The sequence below is a fragment of the Chrysochloris asiatica genome, unplaced genomic scaffold (genome assembly GCF_000296735.1).
Source record: "Chrysochloris asiatica unplaced genomic scaffold, ChrAsi1.0 scaffold00585, whole genome shotgun sequence".
Classification (NCBI taxonomy): domain Eukaryota; kingdom Metazoa; phylum Chordata; class Mammalia; order Afrosoricida; family Chrysochloridae; genus Chrysochloris; species Chrysochloris asiatica.
In genome coordinates, this window is record NW_006409103.1 from 75,512 (window position 1) to 96,219 (window position 20,708).

The 20,708-nt window shown below is 35.9% G+C and overlaps 1 pseudogene; it reads right to left on the minus strand.

Moving 5' to 3' along the window:
• Positions 1-9,265: 9,265 nt before the first annotated feature.
• On the minus strand, positions 9,266-10,791 carry LOC102833900 (annotated as a pseudogene).
• Positions 10,792-20,708: the final 9,917 nt, after the last annotated feature.

Below are 20,708 nucleotides of genomic sequence, written 5' to 3' on the forward strand. Positions count from 1 at the left end.
GCATTTATAGATGCAACTCCATTTATGCAAAGAGATTACCTGAATTCTGCATTGGTTGATATTTTCACATTATTATCCAAAAGTCAATATGGAATTTGGAATATTCTCACATATACAGTGTTTAGAATACCTACTTCTGATTACATTAAATTCAATATTTATTTTCTCAGAATGTAATTTATGCTAATAAGCTTTAGCTCTATAACTCCCAGGATACATGAACATTTAAAGATAAATTCTGGTGGGAGAATCTCATCTGAATTTTAATTTACCTAGAGAATTCACATTGAGAAAACAGTACAAATGTTTACCATTGACATGGTTTTACAGGAAAAAGCAGCAAGAAAGACTTCAAGATTATCATTTAGGCTTTGCAATAGTTGACATCATTGAATACTTTGCCAAAAACTCCATTTAGCCTTACCTAGTCAATTAGTCCTCCATCTCCATTTAAAAACATTTTTTTTTTCTATTTCGATTTTCTTCTTACTTCAACTTCTCTTCTCTGCCTCTAGTTTTTTGTTTTTCTCCTCATCTTATTTTGGCAAGTAGTAAAGTAAACCTGGAAGTGATAAAAGACTACTTGCTATGGAGTCCTGTTGTGGCTCTCTAGAATAAAGTTCTAGACAGCAAGGTCAGTTTGAGTTCAAACTCACCATCTCCTCCTCAGAAATCCTGTAGGGTCACTATGAATAGGAACTGACTTGACCCCACATAACAAACAACAACTATGAAAGCATTACTTTTGAGGAAATAACATTTTTCTTCTTTCTAAGTCATTGCATAGATTACCTGCAGAGAACTCAAAAAATTGAAAATAGTACTGATTACATTAATCATAGAAAATCTAATGAGAAATGGAATAAAATCTAGTTTTTCATGATTGAGGGCTAAGATTTTAGAATTGGAAATAAATGACACTGAGAAATTGAGTACATATCAATGATATATATGTTTTCGTGAGTTCCACAAGGTTGGTGATTCAAACTCACTGGTCACTCCTTGGAAACCCTATATAGGGTTGTTCAGAGCCAGACCAACTCAGCAGTGCTTAACAAAAGTAACAGCAAAAAAGGGGCCTACAGCTAGAAAATTTTACTTTGAAAAACTACCAAACTAACAAACAAAAAACTGCTGATAGATCTTCACTTAGATGCCCATATCAATCCTCTTTCTATTGTATTTGTCAGTTATGACCATAAATAATTGACATGAAGGTCCTTGATTCCATAATTCCATACACCTTTTTAATGAATGCTCATCCTGAAAAACTGTCCATATATTAAGAATTCTCAAGAGAATTGATCCAAACAAAAACAAAGCAAAATATAACAAACTCCTCTTCCCTCATTAAACTGATTAGAAAGCACTAGATTCCAAGAAAACACAATGCAAACTTACAACCTTATATATTAATGAAAACCTCAAAAGTGCAATAAAAAAATAAATAAATAAAACAAAATTATTTAGAAAATAAAATCCAAATTACTTAAAACACTTGACTCTGAAAAGTGGCAATATATTTGCAGGGGAAAGTGAAACAGAAACAGCACTTTTATTTAGAATCCTTAGGAATTTTAAAAGATGCTTACTGCACATAAAATAATTTAATACAACATAAAATAAAACACCTGATAAACAGAATACACTAATTAAAAAAAAAAGGGGGGGCACTCAGAGGTACTAGAAAGAAGTACGTGGTGCAAATGAACAAGTATTGCATATCCACCTAAATTCACACCAGAGTTACAAAGTTCTGTTTTGTTTAAATGTTATTGTGAATTGAGTGAAGGTTTACAAAGTAGATCATCAGTTTTACATTCAACTTATCACATACTTCATTCTGTTGTAATGATTGCAATCTCCTCCATGTATCATCAGTTAATAGTATTTATCTCTACAACTTTTTTTTTTTTTTTTTTTAATAGTGTTTACCGGTTTTGTCACCACTTGTCAGTTTGACCAGGCAGTGTTTCAGTCTGTTGTGCATAGGATCGCTATGAGTCGATGCCAACTCTATGGCACTTAACAACAACAACAACAACAACAACCTACCTCTACAACTTAATTTTTTAAACAGTGTTTACTTGGTTTTGTCACCACTCATCTGTCATTTTGTTATATTGTGATCACTTGCGTGTTGCAGTGATTCTGGAAGCTATGCCAGAAGTATTTTAAATATCAGCAGGGTCACCCACAGCAGACAGGTTTCATCTGAGCTTCCAGCATAAGGCAGACTAGGAAGAAGGAGAGATGAACTATTTCTAAATATTTAGTCTCTGAAAACTATTGAATACTGAAGCATGATGAAGAGCCCCAGAATATTGTCAGATATATTTCCAGAAGATGAGCTCCTCAGGTTGGAAGGTACATAAAATATGATTGGGGAAGAGCTGCCTCCTCAAAGTAAAGCTGACCATGATGATAAAATGGGAGTGAAGCTTTAGGGACTGTCATTTGCTGATGTGCACAACTCAAAATGAGGAGAAACAGATGTGGTGGTGGTGGTGGTTATGCGCCGTGGAGTTAGTTCTGACTTATAACGACCCTGTACAGGGTTTTCAAGGCTGTAAATCTTTATGTGAGCAGAAAGCCTCATATTTCTCCTGTGCAACAGCTTGTAGCTTTTCACTGCTGACCTTGAGGTTCGCAGTCCTTCGTAAGCACAACAAACAGGTATAAATATCCATGAATACTTGGAACATGGAATGTATGAAGTATGGATCAAGAAAATTGGAAATTGTCAAAAATTAAATGGAATGCATAGACACTGATATACTAAGCATTAGTGAGCTGAAATGTACTGGTATTGGCAATTTTGAATATGACAATAACATGATTTACTATGCTAAGAATGACAAATTTAGGAGGAAAAGTATCACATTCATCATTATAAAGAACATGTCAAGATCTAGCTTGAAGTACATTGCTGTCTGTGATAGGATAATATCCATACGTTAATAAGGAAAACAAGTTAGTACCACTATTATTCAAATTTACACACCAACCACTAAAGTCAGTGATGATGAAACTGATAAATTCTACCAAATTCTTCAATCTGAAATTGACCAAACATGCAATCAAGATATATTGCTAATTACTGGTTATTAGAATGCAAAGCTTAGAAGCAAAGAGGATCAATAGTTGAAAAATATGGCCTTGGTGATATAAATTATGGTGGAGATTGCATGATAGAAGCTTTCAAGACCAATAGCTTCATTATTGCAAATACACTTTTTAAGTAACAGAAAAGACCTTACCTGATGGAACATGCAGAAATCAAATTAACTACATCTATGGATAGAGAAAGTAGAAAAAGCTCCACATCATCAGTCAAAACAAGGCCAGGAGCAGACTGTACAATGGACAGTTAATTTCTCATATGCAAGTTCTGATGGGAACGTGCAATGAGAGCTATCACTGCTGACATAAGATGTAGCTTGTTTCAAATCAGAGAATGCCAGAAAGATGTTGAACTGTGCTCTATTAACTGTGAAAAATATTTCGACTTTGTGTATCATGACAAGCTATGGACAACACTGTAGTGAATATTCCAGAACACTTAATTGTGCTCATGAGGAACCTGTATGTTGACCAATAAATGGTTTAAAACTGGAAAGATGTGTGCCTTTCCTTTCACCATTCTTATTCAGTTTGTATACTGAGTAAATAATCCAAGAAAATAGATTATATGAAGAAGAATGTAGCATCAGGATTGGTGAAAGATTTATTACTAAACTGCAATATGTGGATGATAGAACCTTGTTTGCTGAAAGCAAAGACAATTCAAAATACTTATTAATGAAGATCAAAGACCAAAGATTTCTGTACAGGTTGTACCTCAATGTAAAGAAAACAAAAATCCTCACCACTGGACATGAAGATAAATGGAGAAAAGTTTGAAGTTGTAAAAAAACTTCAGTTTACTTGGATCAACCATCAACATTCATGGAAACATCAGTCAAAAAAATCAAACACCACATTGCATTGTAAAAATCCAGCACAAGATCTCTTTAAAGTGTTAAAGAGCAAAGATTTCAGTTTGAGGACTAAGGCACATTGACCCAAACCATGGTATTTTCAATGAACTCATATGTATATGAAAGTTGGATAATCAACACACAAGACCACAAAATAATTAATAAGTGTTGGAGGAGAAGGACTGGGGAGTGTTTTGTTCTTTTGTGCATAAGGTTGCTATGAGACAGGATTAACTCCCCAGCACCTAATAGCAACAACACTGCTATAGGATGACTATAGATTGTAATCTCCTAGACAATCGGTTTGTTTTTGTTTTATTGTGCATATAAATTTCTTCTTTTCTTCTTCTTCATTTTGCTTCTTCTCTGATTCCTCTTTTTTCTGTCATGCTTATGTTTCCTTTGCATTTATTTTCTTCATATCTTCCCCCCCTTTCTTCCCTCCTCCTCCACTGTCTTTGTCTTTTTAATCTTCTTTAGATTCAAATCCACACCTTCACTTGTTTTTGTTTTTGCATCAATGCCAACAGTCATGAAGATGATACAGTTTCAGACAAAATTAGTACTTTATGTAAAGTCAAGAAGCTCTACTAGCATAGTAGTTATGAATCGGGCTGTGAACTTCAAGGTCAGCAGTTCGAAACTACCAGCTGTTCCATGGGAGAAAGATGAGGCTTTCTGCTCCCGTAAAGATTTACAGCCTCGGAAATCCTGTACAGGGTCGCTATGAGTTGGAACCAACTCCACGGCACATAACAACAACAATACATAAAGTCATTATGAGTTATAATCAACTCAATGGCAACTAATAACTATAACAAATGGTGATCAAATTACCTCAAAGTCTTTGATTAATTTTGTATTGCTTGAGTAGAATTCCATTCCCTTTTTAAGTATTTGCAACATTTTCTTGGACACCAATAATGTTGTTGTTGTTGTTAGCTGTCAACAAGTCCTTTCTGACTCTTAAAAACCCTATGGACAAAAGAAGTAGATACTACCTAGTTCTGCACCGTCCTCCCAGTCACTGTTTGAGGTCATGTTGTAGGCACTGTGTCAATTCATTTTATTGAGCATCTTCCTCTTTTTTGCTGACCCTCTACTTTCCCAATTATGATGTTCTGCCTGAGGAACTGTACCCTCCTGATAACATGTGCAAAGTACAAAATATTGCTGTAATTTTTATTGATTTGTTTGTGATATTCATTGTCATCCTGGAATTATTTTTTTTATCTTTTGATTTAAATATGACAGGAAATAACTTTATGGGTCTTCACATTAAAAAGAGAATTTTGTCCATATATTTGATTTTATTTGGATATAAAATTTTAGAGTTAAAAGGATTCCCTGTAAGAGGTTTCACTCTTGTTGTTAACTACTTTGGGGTCAGTTCCTACTAATAGTGATCCTGTATAGAATTTTCCTCAAGAGTAGCTAGTGGGTTTGAACCACTAATTTGCATTTCAAAATGACTTTGGAATTCAGTGCTTATCCTACAGTGTAATATCAGTACATGGCATGTACTTATTATCATCAAGAAAATATTGTTGTGGTTTGGTGCCATCAAGTCGGTACCAACTCATAGTAATCTTATGCACAACAGAAAGAAGCAATGTTCAGTCCTGAGCCAATCTCACAACAGATGCTACATTTAAGGTCAAAGTTGCTGCCATTGTGCCAATTAATCTCATTGGGGATCTTCCTCTTTTTTGCTAAACCACCACTTTACCAAGTATGATGTTCTTCTACAGGGACTGATCCCTCCTGATAATGAGTCGAAAGAATGAGAAACGAAGTCTTATGATCCTGTATTCCAAGTAGAACATTGCTGTACTTCTTCCAACACAGATTAATTTGTTCTTTTGGCAGTCCATGGTACTTTTAATATTCTCCTCCAACACCATACCTTAAATGCATCAATTATTCTATGGCCTTCTTTATTCACTGTCCAACTTTCACATGCATATGAGGTTATCAAAAATGCCATGGCTTGGATCAGGCACACTTTAGTCCTGAAACTGACATCTTTGCTTTTGAACACTTTAAAGAGGTTTTGTGCAGCAGATTTGTCCAGTGCAATACATCGTTTGATTTCTTGACAGCTGTTTCCATGGTCCAGAGGTGAGAATTTTTGTTTTCTTTATATGGAGGTGAAAACTGTAATAACAGCTATGTTTTTAATCATCATTAGTAAGTATTTTAAGTCCTCTTCATTTTCAGAAAGCAAGGTTGTATCATCTACATATCACAGGTTATTAATGAGTCTTCTTCCAATCTGGAAGCCATGTTCGTTTTCATGTAATCCAGATTCTCTAATTATGTGCTCAGCATACCGATTGAATAAGTATGCTGAAAGTATACATCCCTGTTGCACATCTTTCCTAATTTTAAATCATTCAGTGTTCCCTTGTTACATATGAACAACTGTCTCTTGGTCTACATACACAATTAAGAGTTCTGGAATACTCATTCTCCACAATGTTGTCCGTAGCTTACTATGATCCATAAAATCAAAAGACTTTGCGTAGTCAACAAAGGATAGGTAAACATCTTTGTGGAATTGTCTGACATCAGCAATAATATCCCTCATTCCACATCCTTGTCTGAATTCATCTTGAACCTCTGGTAGTTCCATGTCAATGAACTGTTGTAACTTTTTTTGAACTATCTTTAGCAAAATTTTACTTCCCCGAGATATTAATGATATTATCCTATGATTTTCACAATACATTCTCTTTGGAATGGGAACAAATATGTATCTCTTCCAGTAAGTTGGCCATGTACCTGTTTTCCAAATATCTTGGCATAGATGAGTGACTGCCCCCAGTGCTACATCAGTTTGTTGAAAGATTTCAATTTGTGTTGCATCAAATCCCAATGTCTTGATCTATGGCAATGTCTTCAGTATCATCCACTATTGATCATATGCTACCTCTTGAAATGTTTGACAATCGACCATTTCTTTTTGGTATAGTGACTCTGTGTATTTCTTCCATCTTCTTTAGATATTTTCTGCATTATTCAATATTTTTTTTGGAATTCTACAATATTGTAAATTGAAGTTTGACTTTTTCCTTCAGTTCCCTCAAGTAGAGAAATTCTGAACATGTTTTTCCCTGTTTTTCTTTCTAATTCCAAATCCTTGCACATTCATTATAATTGAGTTTGTCTTCTTGAGCTTTGAAATTTTCTATATGGCTCCTTTAACTCATTTCTTCCAATTTATTTTGCATCTCTATTCTGAAGAGCAAGTTTTGGAGTCTATTCAGGCATCCATTTGGTCTTTTTCCTCTTTCTTATCTTCTTAATGATCTCTTGCTTTCTTCCTGTATGATGTTCTTGATGTCATCCTTAAACTCTTTTGATATTCGGTCATTTGTTTATAATTTGTCAAATCTATTCTTGAAATGATCTCTAAATCCAGGTGGGATATATTCAAGCTCATATTTGGTTCCTGTGGACTTGTTTTAATTTTCTTCAGCTTCAGAGTGAACTTGCATATGAACAATGATGGTCTCTTCCACAATATGTCCTTGGCTTTGTTTTTTGCTGATGATAAGGGACTCTTCCACTATTTTTTTATACATATATAGTCAATTTGATTTCTGTGTATTACATCTGGTGAGGTCCATGTGTGTAGTCAGCTTTTATATTTTTTAAGAAAGGTATTTGCAATGAAGTAATTATTGTTATTTCAAAATTCTATCATTCGATATCTAATATCATTTCTATCACCAAGGCCATATTTTCCAACTACTGATCCTTCCTCTTTGCTCACAACCTTTGCATTCCTATCACCACTAATTATCAATACATCTTGATTACATGTTTTATCAATTTCAGATAGAAGAAGTTGGTAGAATTATTCTATTTCATCCTCACTGGCTTTAGTGGTTGGTGTGTGAATGTGAATAATGGTGGTATTAACTGGTCTTCCCTGTTGGCACATGGATATTGTCCTGTCACACACAGTACTTACCTCATGACTGATCTGGATATTTTCTTTTTGATAATGAATGCAACACCATTCCTCTCAATTTGTCATTCCTGGCGTAGTAAATCATGTGGTTGTCAGATTCAAAATTGCCAATACCAGTCCATTTCAGCTCACTGATGCCTAAGATGTTGATGTTTATTCATTACATTTCATTTTTGACAATTTCAAATTTTCCTAGATTCATACTTTGTACATTCCATGTTCCAATTATCAATGGATGTTTATAGCTGTTTCCCTTCTTTTTGAGTTGTGCCCTATCAGAAAATGAACGTCCCGAGGGCTTTACTCCATTCGAGTCATCATAGTCAACTCTACTTTAAGGAGGCAGCTCTTCCCCAGTCGTATTTTGAGAGCCTTCCAACCTGAGGAACTTGTTTTCTGGCACTATATCTTACAGTGTTTTTCTGCTGTTTATAAGGTTTTCAGTGACTAAATATTCGGAAGTAGTTAGTTACTCCTTCTTCCTAGTCTGTCTTCATCTGGAAGCTCATCTGAAACCTGTCCACCATGGGTGACCCTGCTGGTATTTAAAATACCAGTGGCATAGCTTTCAGAATCATAGCAACTCACAAGACACCACAGTACAACAAAATGACAGACAAGTGGTGGGTTCTGACTCACAGCAACCCTGTATAGGGTTTCTGAGGCTGTAAATCTTTACAGGAGCAGAAAGTCTCATCTTTCCCCCCGTGGAATGGCTAGTAGTTTCGAACTGCTGACCTTGAGGTTAGCAGCCCAGCTCATAACCACTTCACTATCAAAGCAGTTTTTTTTTTTTTGTTTGTTTTTTTTCTTTTTAGGTACCATGGCTTCTTCTTTCATTATTGGGTGCTTTGTAGATGTCACACAAGTCTAGAAATTACAGTTAAATAATTATTTTAAAACTAACCAAGACAACAGTGCTGGTCTAGAGCTCCAAACCAGAAGCAGAAAGGATGGTGGTGGGGTTGGGAGTTGTTCCTCCAGCATCTCCAAAACCTAGAAAACAAGGATCCTAAGCTCCTCCACAAGTCAAATCCTGGGATTGGGCCCCTGGGCTATTCCTCTGGTATCTCTGGCTACATCATTATCCAGGTAAGGTGACCAGCTATGGAAGGGAAGAGACAGCTGAGTCCAGACATGGACAAAAGTAAGTGGGAGGACAGGAAATGGACAGGTACTGTCCAGCTGTAGATAAGAGTGCAGCGAAGGCAGGTTGAGGGTCAGGGGAGGTTGGGAATAGTACTGCAGCAATGCAGGAGTGTAGCCCTAGGGTCCCATCCTGAGTGGCTGGTCAGGGTAGCATCTGTTAAGTCCTCAGTGTAACTCCTGACCGAAGTCTGGGCAGAGGGCTCACATATTGTGGGTCATCTGCCTCATCCACCAGCTTGGACTTGAGGTGCTCCTTGTAGGCCAGGATGTCTCCAGGCCATTTGGTGATTGTCTGCTTTGCACAGATCCAAATTTCCTCTGTTACCTGATGAATGAGTCTGAAATAATGGCTGAGTAGCTTCATGCCACCCTCAAATTCATTGATGGCATCAGCCAATGCATCGATGGTCATGATGTCCAAGTGGTTGGTAGGCTCATCAGGGAAGAACAGGGTGGGATCTGCCAGGCCAGCCAGGCCAGGTATACACAGCACTTCTGCCTGTCGGAGAGGTTCTGGATTGGGCTCACCTGCTGTTTGCCAGTGAGATTATATCACCCAATGATCTTTTTGATTTCTTCCTTCTTCTTGATCTCTGGGTAGCACTTCATCATGTACTCCAAAGGAGAGAGATTTAAATCCAGCTGCTCTTATAAATGTTGACGGTAACGCTCTATCTTGATATGAATGTGTTTTGGGATCATTCTATCTGTCGGTAATAGCTCTCCAGTTAGCAGTTTCAAAAGTGTTGACTTTCCTGCTCCATTGTACCCTACCAGAGCCACTCATATGTCCAGGTCAACACCAAACTCTAGGTTGTTGTAGAAGCAAGGCCCATCTTTTGTATACTTGAAGCTCACATTCTGAACCATATTGAAAGGATTTTGCCACATGGTGGGAAACGAAATGATAGTGTTTTGTCACTAACAACCCGCTCTGTCAGTACTGACACCATCATTTTTGTAGTGTCTTCTCCTTGCTCTGGTCCTGCTGGGCCAGCTTGGCACTGCCATGGCCAAACCTAGCAATGCAGTCTTCATATGAGCAATTTTGACCTGCTCTCAATGAAAACGTTTCATCTGATTCTCCTCCAGCTCTTGTCGTGTCTTCACATACTGATCATAATTACCTGTATAGTAATTCAGTTTCTTGCTGTGTATGTGAATGATGTTGGTACAGACACCATTCAGAAAATCCTGGGAATGAGAGACGAGGACCAGGATACTTAACAGTCTTGAGCTCTTCTTCCAACCACACAAGCATCTAGGTCCAAGTGGTTGGTGGGCTCATCCAGGTGTAGCATGAAGGGCTGAATGAAGAGGGCGCTGGTGAGGACAACTCTCTTCCTTCAGCCCACACTGAAGTCTTTTAGTTTCTTGCGCTGCATAGCAGGTGTGAAGCCCAGTCCATGCAAAATCCCTGAAGCCCTCATCTCTGCCTTGTGAGCATCCAGCTCCTCTAGGTGCTTGTACAACTCCATCAGCTTCTCACACTCAGCATCCTCATGAGCCAGTCGCCCAGTCTATCTTTAGCATGGCCCTCTCTGTGTCCACCTCCATCACACACTTCAAGGATATCTTATCACTGGGGGGCATGTCCCGAGTCAGATGGTAGATGTCGATGTGCTCAGGGATGGGCACCTCCGGCTTTCCAATAGCCACTTTTCTTAAATTTATAACATTCATTTTTCTAATATTTAGGTGTTACATAGATAACAACCTTATGTTTAAAGTTATTTAAGAACTTAAGGTGTAAAATTACTTATTTTTCAAAAGTTATCTAAAATTTATAATGTGTAATTATTTTATTTCCTTTGCATTGAATGTTTTCATTGAATGTTTTCATTGAACAATTGTTCTCTTATTCCTTCCTAATTCTAGCTTAAGTTACTCAGTGGTGGTGGTGGTGTGCCATTGAGTGGGTTCTGACTCATAGTGTCCCTGCATAGGGTTTCTGGAGGCTGTAAATCTTTTTGGGAGCACAAAGCTTTATCTTTCTCCCATGGACTAGCTGGTAGTTTCAAAGTACTGACCTTGAGGCTAGCAGCTCCACTCATATCCACTACGCTACCAGAGATCCTTATAATTTTTTTAAAAAAGATTCCTTGGTGATTGCTTCTAACAATGTTACACTCATAACCTCTCAATTTTATTTATACTTCCAAACTGTGGAAACTTGTGATTTTCCTGTTATTTTAATTATAAAAAAGAGTTCTGATGGGCAAGGAGCCCAGTTTGGTAACCATCAACAAGAATTACTAATTCTTTAGCAGATTTATGCAGATTATCTCATAACTTAGGAAAATCTTTTTATTTAAGCCTTTATTATGACTTGAGTGAAAGTTTACAGGGCAGATCATCAGTTTCAAATTCAACAAATAATATTTTGTTTCATTGCAATGATTACATTACTCTCCGTGTACCTGCAGTTAATAGTGTTTATCTCTACTCCCTTTTGGTACTGTGAGTTAATGCTCTGGACTGTAAGGTTGGCTTGAAATGCAAGATCAGTGGTTCAAGCTCACCAGCCACTTCTCAGAAACTCTATACAGAGTCACTATAAGTAGGCATTGACTTGATGGCACTAACAACAACAACTATAACATATACCACACAGAAAATATATATTTGTTTAAAATGTCCATAGGGCATATTTTGCATGCCAACTTCCTGCCTGAAAGCACACAGCCTTTCTCATTCTGTGGGCCTAGAGGTTTCAGCTGCTCTATTGCTCTATGCCTCTGCCACTATCTCTATTGTCTCCACTTTTCTGGTTAAGATCCCCTGCTCCACTCAGGCTCTTCCCTTTTGAAGGTCCTAGAGTCCTGTGTTCCTGAAATGAAAGATGAACTAATCTCCCCTTTTAGTTACACAGTTCCTACATTCACAGTTGTGACAATCACACTTAGTCTTGATAACAATTACTCACAGTTGAATCATGAACTCCTGTCTCCATCAACTCACATCCCTTTTCACCTGTCCTATCAGTAAGAGAGAGGAAATTTTCAGTGTTGAATCTACCTTATCTTTTTGTTCTGAAACTAAGCACATTCATGAAGGCATTTAAGTCAGTAGCTTCATGCCTTTCTTTTGCTGTTGCTGTTAATTGCCTTCAAGTTGACTCTGACCCATAACAACCCTATGTAGGGTTTCCTAGGAGCCCTTGGTGAGCTTGCACCATTGGCCTTGTACTTCAACTGGCTTGCAGTCCAGCACATTAACTCACAGTGCCACACCAGAACTAGCCCCCACTTTTTGATAATTAGTGACTAAGTTGCCCATCAACCAAGTTACTGACTAGACAAGCTTTATGCTCAATATGAAGAACACTTCCTTTTCAGTTAGAATTTTGACCAACTGCATCTATACGTAAAGGCTCAATTCATCAAATTGTAGCAGTTTATGCTTGCTCCCTTTATCAAACCTCTTTACTTTTATCTTGTTAAATTCTGGTCATTATGCCTTACAAGACAGGTCAAATGGGCAATCTGCAAGCTTGAGAAGTTTTGAATGCCTCCCTCCACTTAAGACCAGTTGACTTTTTTTCATTCTAAACTCTAGTCCTTTCCAAGGTCAGTGTCTGTGATCTTGGGAGTTCACGTCACCCTAAACTTCAACCAGCCAGCACTATCTCTCCTATCTCTTTCCTCAAGGTCAACTGGTGTCAATGGAACATGGCCAAACACAGCCAATGTCTTCTCTGCTGCATTTTACTCACTTCCACTCACAAGTAGACCAGGGCAGTTACAGGTGAGGTTATAAGACTGCTTATGTGTTCTCTTTGAGTTTCAGTCTTAGAAGAGGGTTTAGCCTGATGGGCTGACTTTTCTTGCCTTGATAGCTCCAAGGCAAACAGCTTCCTTGATATTGTAACTGCCAAACAACCTGCTTATTTTTGTTCATCTTTCTTTCAAGAAATATCTCTGTTCCTCCAACCATTCCAGGTTGATCTGCATGTCTTTTCAAGTGGGAATGTCTCACGTCAGAAGGTTCTGTGTAGGACTCGAGATTCCACTTACAGCCCTATACTCCACAAAGACTTAATAATAAGCCAATTTCCTTTGGTAAATCTTTTATACATTGTTGTTGTTAGGTGCCATCCTGTCAGTTCCAACTCAAAGTGACCCTGTTCACACCAGAACAAAACACTGCCTGCTCCTGTACCCTTCTCACAATTGTTACACGTAAGCCCATTGCTGCTGTTATTGTAACCTTATTGGGGATAGTCCTGTTCCATTGTATGACTTATCCTTATAAGAGAGTAAGTGAGAAAGCATTGCTATGAGAGTTCAGGTTCATTCCAAATAAAATATATATTTAAACATGTTTCTGTGATCAATGGATGGTTGCAGATAAGTTCTCTCAGTAATATACTTTTTTTTTAGTCTCATTAGATCAAGGCGTTATGGTGGCATAGTGGTTATGAATTGGGCTGTGAACCACAAGGTCAAAAGTTCAAAACTACTAGCTGTTTCATGGGAGAAAGCTGAGGCTTTCTGCTCCTGTAAAGATTTACAGCCTTGGAAACCCTGTACAGGGTCGCTATGAGTCGGAACCGACTTCATGGTACATAATCACCACCAGTCTCATTAGATTACTTTCAAAAAAAGGCCCAATATTAATAGTGGCTTCCAAGGAAATCTACTGGGCTAGTAAAATTCAAGTTAGAGAGGTCAACTCAGAATGTTTTGATGTGTGTTATTTGGGATTCTTAAGGTGTAATCTTGACAGATTTTCTTCTAGGACTCGGGAAGATGAAAAACGCAATAAGTAAAAAAAAGCCAAGAAAAGTGGAACGCAAGAAATTTTTTCCCCCATAACAATGTGCCTGATCATTTTTCTAGCATACCAATGAATGTTCTATGAAAATTTGCTTAAGAAAACTTACACATCAACCCTAGAACTCAGATTTGTCCCTTCAAACTTCTCTTCCACAAAGTCAAAGAATAGTTAAAAGGAACACAAAATGAATCACTCAACTGTGACAAAACGGAAATTTACCAAGAAAAAAAATGAAAAATCAAAAAAGAATTAAGGTAAGGGTAAAAAGAAAAAAAAAATAAAAAAAGGAAAAAAACAAAAAGGAAAAAACGCAAAAAACAAAAACTTTTCAACCTGAAAACTTAATTAAAAAAAATTAACTGAATCCGGTGCCAAGCAATTTTAAAAACTAACCCTGGATTGGTGGTGGTGGTAAAGGGCAACCAAGCAAGTCCCAACCAAAAGGAACCCGGAAAAGGGTTCCGAAGAACAACCGGGGAACAAGAAACAACAAACTTGGGGGTCAAAACAAACGTACAGTACAGCACACTAAACCACAGCACCATTAGTAATGCCTTTATCATGTTCATGGGCAGAATGGTCAGATGAACTTCACAAGAGTTTCTTGCAGAACATTTTTGATTTGTTCTTTATGGAAAAAAAAAATAGTAGAAAATATTATCAGATAATAGAGAAGAATACAGAGAAGTAACAATTTCCACTAGTATAATAGTATAATAGGGTTATAGATGAATGAAAAACAAATATAGAACAGAGGGATTAGGTTGAAGGTTCTGATATTATATTTATTTGTTTTCATTTGGAGTAGGTTAACTTGGTTGATTTTATAATAAGGTGATTTTATTGTCTGGCTAACTTTTAATATTTCCAAATATCAATCAAAATTATAACTATCTGCCATGATTTTAGGCTTTAGAGAAGACAGAAATTTAGACACAAAATAGATGGACAAACAACACAACTTCTCCTTGTTTTTTTTTAAGTTTTTATTATGAATAGAGTGATTAGTTTACGTGGGGGAACATGAATTTTACACTCATAGTTTCATTGCAATGCTTACAATCTCCTCTGTGCATCATCATTCAACAGTGTTTGCTTCTATTCCCTCTTTTTTTGTTTTGCTGTGTTTTGGTGGGGAAGGTGGAGGGATGTACACAAAAACACTCAGGAATATATAATAATTTAAACAACCAAGAACACATTCTGCAAGCCTGCTCCCAGCCACCAGCACCTGGCTGCCAGGACATAGTCTTTCTTTTTCCAGGAGTCTAGAGTTCTCAGATGCTCTCTCTCTCTATGCTCTCATCTCTGCCTCCATTTCCGGTGTCGCCACTTCTCTGGATAGGGTCTCACATTCTGCTCATGCTCGTCTCTTTTATGGTCCTTGGGTTCTCTGTTTATGGACTATAAAATTAACTACCCCCTCTTTTTGTTACAAAACTTCTACCTTTACAGTTGTGACAGTCATAATTAGTCATGATAACAATTACTCACTATTGAATCTTAAGCATCTTCAATTATCATTTTAAGTTAATTTTGGACATATTAAGTTTTGTCAATTATGGATAAATCTTTTTCCTTGGATGATTTGTTTTGTTGGAGTTTTGAAATGCTACCAAAATAAGACTGTACCTTCTATGAGCATTGATTGTAAATCTAAGCAAAATTTAGTCTTTGACAACTTCAATTTTTTTCTGCATTTACTATAGTGTTATTTATTGGTCCAGTCTTAAGGATTTTGTTTTCTTTACATTAAGGTTCAATGCATAGTGAAGGCTGTAGGCTTTAGTCATCATCAGTTAGTTAATGTTCTGTTTTCTTCCATTAAGCCAGGTTTTTCATCTGCATATTAAATGTTATTAATGAGTCTTCCTCCAATCCTTATGCCATGTTCTCCTTCATATATTCTATCTTCTCAGATTATTTACTCAGCATACAGATCAAATATGTTTTGTGAAAGGATACAACTTAGGTTCATAACTTTAAACCATTTCATATCTCTTTATTTGGTTTAACATTGTGAAGAATTGGTATTCTAGGACACTTAATTTTGCTCACGAAGACCTTATAGATAAACAAAGAGACAGTCATTTGAAAAGAAAAAAGGAAGGAGCACTTAGCATATTTTAAACACACCTCCAACATGTGGGGTCCTGCCAGTATTATCTTCAAATCCCATTTTAAACAAAATTTCTTTCATTTTGTTTCTTACCTACGCCTCATGTGCTATGTTACTTGACTTTTAGATTGTCTTTGAAAAGTGTCATAGCATTTTTCAAGGTCAGAGAGGCTTGATTCACAGGTCTGCCTGATTTCACCCTCAATTGTTATAATATTATTTATTGGAGACAGTATCATAAAAACTCATTTGGAAGTCCACTAGAATAAACTGTATCTTGCTGCGTTAAATTTTAAGCACACTTATCACAGATTAAAGGATTTGAAACATTCAATTAAAAATGAAGCTGCTAGCAAACTGTTCCTCATCTGATTATTCAGTTATTCTTGTTAGTAATCGTATACGTGATCCCTGGATATCCACAGATAAATGTAAAAACCTTCCCTAAAAGCCGAGACTTTAAATTCCAAAAAGGCAAAGTTCCCCCCCCCCCCTCAAAAAAGCTAAAGAGGATAGAGAGAAACTCTGTTAACTGATGGTATGTGGAGGGGATTATAATCAATGTAATGAAACAAGGTATATGAATGTTTGAATGTGAAACCGATGATGTGCCCTGAAAACTTTCACTCAATCCACAATAAAAACCTTAAAAAAAAAAAAAAAAAATGAAGCTGAAACACCATTAGTGGGAAGAAATATAGGACAGTTTTCCCAAGATTATGGGAATTGAGTTAATTTATTGAACTTTGTAGCATTCTTTATTGCTTTTGAGGTTGCCTGACCTTTACAATTTGGATTTATTGGCAGCAAATCTTTTCCACAGACTGTTGGTACATTTACTACCTACTTTCTTATCATCGCTTTTTCCTTACATGACTTTAGCTTCTGTAAACTAATAGTCTTGCATGAATGAATGCATGCTACTAAAATTATTGCTTAATGCCTAACCCTCATTGTTTTTGAAGTAGATTTGTTCTATCACTTGTTGTTGTTTTTAAGTGTCATTGAGTCGATTTTGTCTTAATTTACACTTGTACAGGTGAATTTTTTCGTATATTTTAATTTTAAAAACTTTTCTTTATATATTTTTATTAGTATTTAAATCTGTACTATAAGCTAGAATAATGATACTACCAGTATTAGATTTATCAAAAGCTATATGGGGGTTACTTATAATGCAATTTCTCAGATTCTGCCCATGATTTTACCATATGTATATAGCAGTGGTTGTGTGTCGTCAATTCGGGTCTGATTAAGAGTGACACTGTATAGATTTTCTGAGGCTGTAAATTTTTAAATCTTTGTGAACACAGAAACCCTCATCTTTCTCCAAAGGAGTGGCTTGTGTATTTGAACTGCTGATCTTTCAGTTAGCAGACCAATAACTAACCCACTACACCTACACTATCATGGCTTCTAAGCACACACACAAATATATGTGTGTGTGTGTGTTTATGTGCTATATATATATATATATATATATATATATATGATATATTCTATGGTTGAATTTGTGCATGGTGTATGGTCTAATCAAAGAACAAGTAGATTTTACAATCTCACAAAGTGGTAGCACTGAGTACTTAGCCCTCATGTAACAATCAGTGAAGATTTGAGAACTATTGTAAAGCATGGTGAAAGAACCACGGTTTATGATTAGATATCATAAAGGATGGTGTCTGGGGTCTTAAAGAGTTGTCATAAAACAAGTGGTCATCTGAAGGATCCATCAATCAGCCCATGAATAAGAAAGCACACCTGCTTTAATGTGATTAAAGGATTCTGAATCCATAATTAAAGGAGAGAATGTATTAAAGTTTAAATTCTATAACTTGATTTGTGTTAGGTTTATTTTAAGTTTGATACAAAGAGGGTCTATAGATGTCTTAGGTGGTCTTCCAGGTGTAGTAGAAGGAAATGAGACTCATACAGGTAGACTGGAGAGCATATAAAATTTATAAATTACAGAGAGAAAACCACGGTCCAGCTATACGCAGGAACACAATGGGAATTGCATGCAGGGCCAAGGTAACAGAAAGTACAAATTGAAGGAGAGGACTTATGCATGGCAAAGAAGATGGTTTCTCAGGGTTAGCATATGTTGAAGGTTTTTGGTCAGGTCAAAACATCCTATTGGATTCTTGCTAACCTTGGGTGACTTGGTTACATTAATAGGTTTTGGGTTTTTTTTTTTTTTTTTAAATCATGGTTGAGTGGGATATGGCCAAGAGAGGCAGTAAGAGATTACAACCATTGAATGACTTGTGATAAGATCAGAAACTGGAAGAAAGGACATGACAGAGGAATTATGAATGCTGAGGCAGCAAATTATATGACATATCTTGGTTTTATATCAAGAAGGAACTAGAATTACCATGATTTCACCAATCTTATTATTCTACTAAAACAGATGGATTATTTGAATTCAGGTTATGTTGTTTTCTGTTGAGTCAATTCTAACTCATAGGACCTACAAGACAGAAGAGAACTTCCCATAGAGTTTTGTATGATGTTGTATGTAGGGAGCTGATCATCTACTTTTTTTCTCAGATGGAACTATTATGTAGGTTAAAACTACTGATCTTTGGTTTCCATGTAACCATTGAGTGACATGTCAAATTCTATAATTTAAAAAAGCAATTCCTAAAAATATTCTTTATTTTGAGTTAAGTCTAAATTGTGTTAAACATGCTAAAAGACACAGTATTTATGACAGGAATAAATTTATTTCCAAGTGGTTTGTATAATTAGCATTATAACAATTTAATGAAGATTATTCATTCTAATAAGTTGTGATTTTAAATATTAAATTAGAGTACCAAATGACATATTTCATCTCATATGGAATTACATTTAAGAAATATCATGATTAAAAAAAAATATTGTGACTTTATTCTTTCACATTTGCATGTAAACTCTGCTACAAAGAGTAAAATTATGAGGTAAAACCCAGGCTTCAAGTCAGTTGAATCTATCTCACCCCTTCTGGTAAAAAATGTGCATGTCCAACCCTGGTATTTTGAATATGAATCTACATTTTAGCGAGAAACCCATGTAATCTTGTTAAACATGAGATTCTGATTCTGTATATCTGATGTGGAAATGCAATCTTTCACCAGTAGGTTGATTGGGAATTGATCAGTTGAAAACCCTGAAAAACAAAATAAATCTCTAATAGCATTATTATTACTGCTATTATTATTTTCTTTTCTTCTTCAATTCTGTATTATTTTCCCATTCTATCAAAATTTAAAGCAGATATTCTATCAATCAGGATTACAAATACACTTGAGTGTTGTTGACTAAAGATAAATTGGGTCACTGCTGAATTTTGGAAATGGTCATTTACATATAACATTAAATCACAAAGTACATACAGTCTCTAGCCTGTGAAACAAAAGCATATAGCCCAATGCTATTACTTGTAAGTGTTTTTAAAATAATTAAAAAATCAATGACCCTTCAGCGATTGAATGAGCAGGTCTTTGAATAATATAAATATACTTCATTAGCAATGTGGTCACTACTTCGATTTTAAATGAAGGAAAAAAATATATCCCTTAAAGGACACCAGAAATTGTATTGCATGCAGGAGATTCAGAGGGAATCAGAAATGAAGACAATACCAAATATTGCTTAATGTGATACCCCTACTGGAGACTATTCTTAGGGAAGTAATTGGAGTGAAAATGATTGAGAAAAATATATGTTATTGTTTACTTATTATGGTATATCACCTAAGCATGGCATATCATATAGTCAGAGAAAAATCTTTCTATTCTTATAGGTGGCAGGGAAAAAGATTGAAGTGAAAGTGGAGAGTGGTCAAGATTTTGAAACACAACTCTTCCTTAGCAATGAATGGAAGTGTTTGGTTCTAAGCCATTTTAGTCTAAGTAGGTTTGAAAAAAAAAAAAAAGATAAAAGTAACAAAATATTAGGCAGTTACAGAAAAGTTTGGTATGTGTGAATGTGTGTGTTAAGGTAGTGGCAGTTTTTAAAAAATAAGTTGAAGTTCTGATAATAGTACTTTTTTAGCTTAATTAAATATCTATTGTTAAAATTTTTAAATGAACGTAAATTCCCCCATTGGAAAGATAAGGTGAACTGAAAAAAAATATGAACATAGGAAAGTAAGACAGGTAGAATTATATAAAGTACGTGGAAACCAAATTTGCATAAGAGATAGAACTAAAAAAACCCAGTAAGAATTAAATCAGGATAAGTGGATAGACAAATAAGGTAATTAAATAAAAGAAAGATCTATTAAAAAGTTAGATACAGATATGGGAATTAAAATAAAAATGATGCTGTGTGATTTATATAGGTGGTATAGTTGGATAGGTATAGTTGTTGTTCTTAAGTGCCATCAAGTGAGTTTTGACTCATCGTGACCATGGATAGGGTTTCTGAGGAGCAGCAGGTGAGCTTGAGCCACCAACCTTGTAGTTTAAACTGACTTTAATATGCAGTGCATTAATCCACAGTGCCATACCAAGATGGATAGTTATGAGTATGGGTATGGAATGTTGTACTGTATGTAGAGAGACTGAGTTTCTACAAATATTAGCAGTTCCCTAACACACACATTTCTCTATATATGTATGTAAGTCCTCCTTCTCTGACTAGAAAACTATAGTTTTTATGATTTTATCAATCCTTCCTATAAAGTCACTCTAATTGGAGAGTTAAGTAGATATTA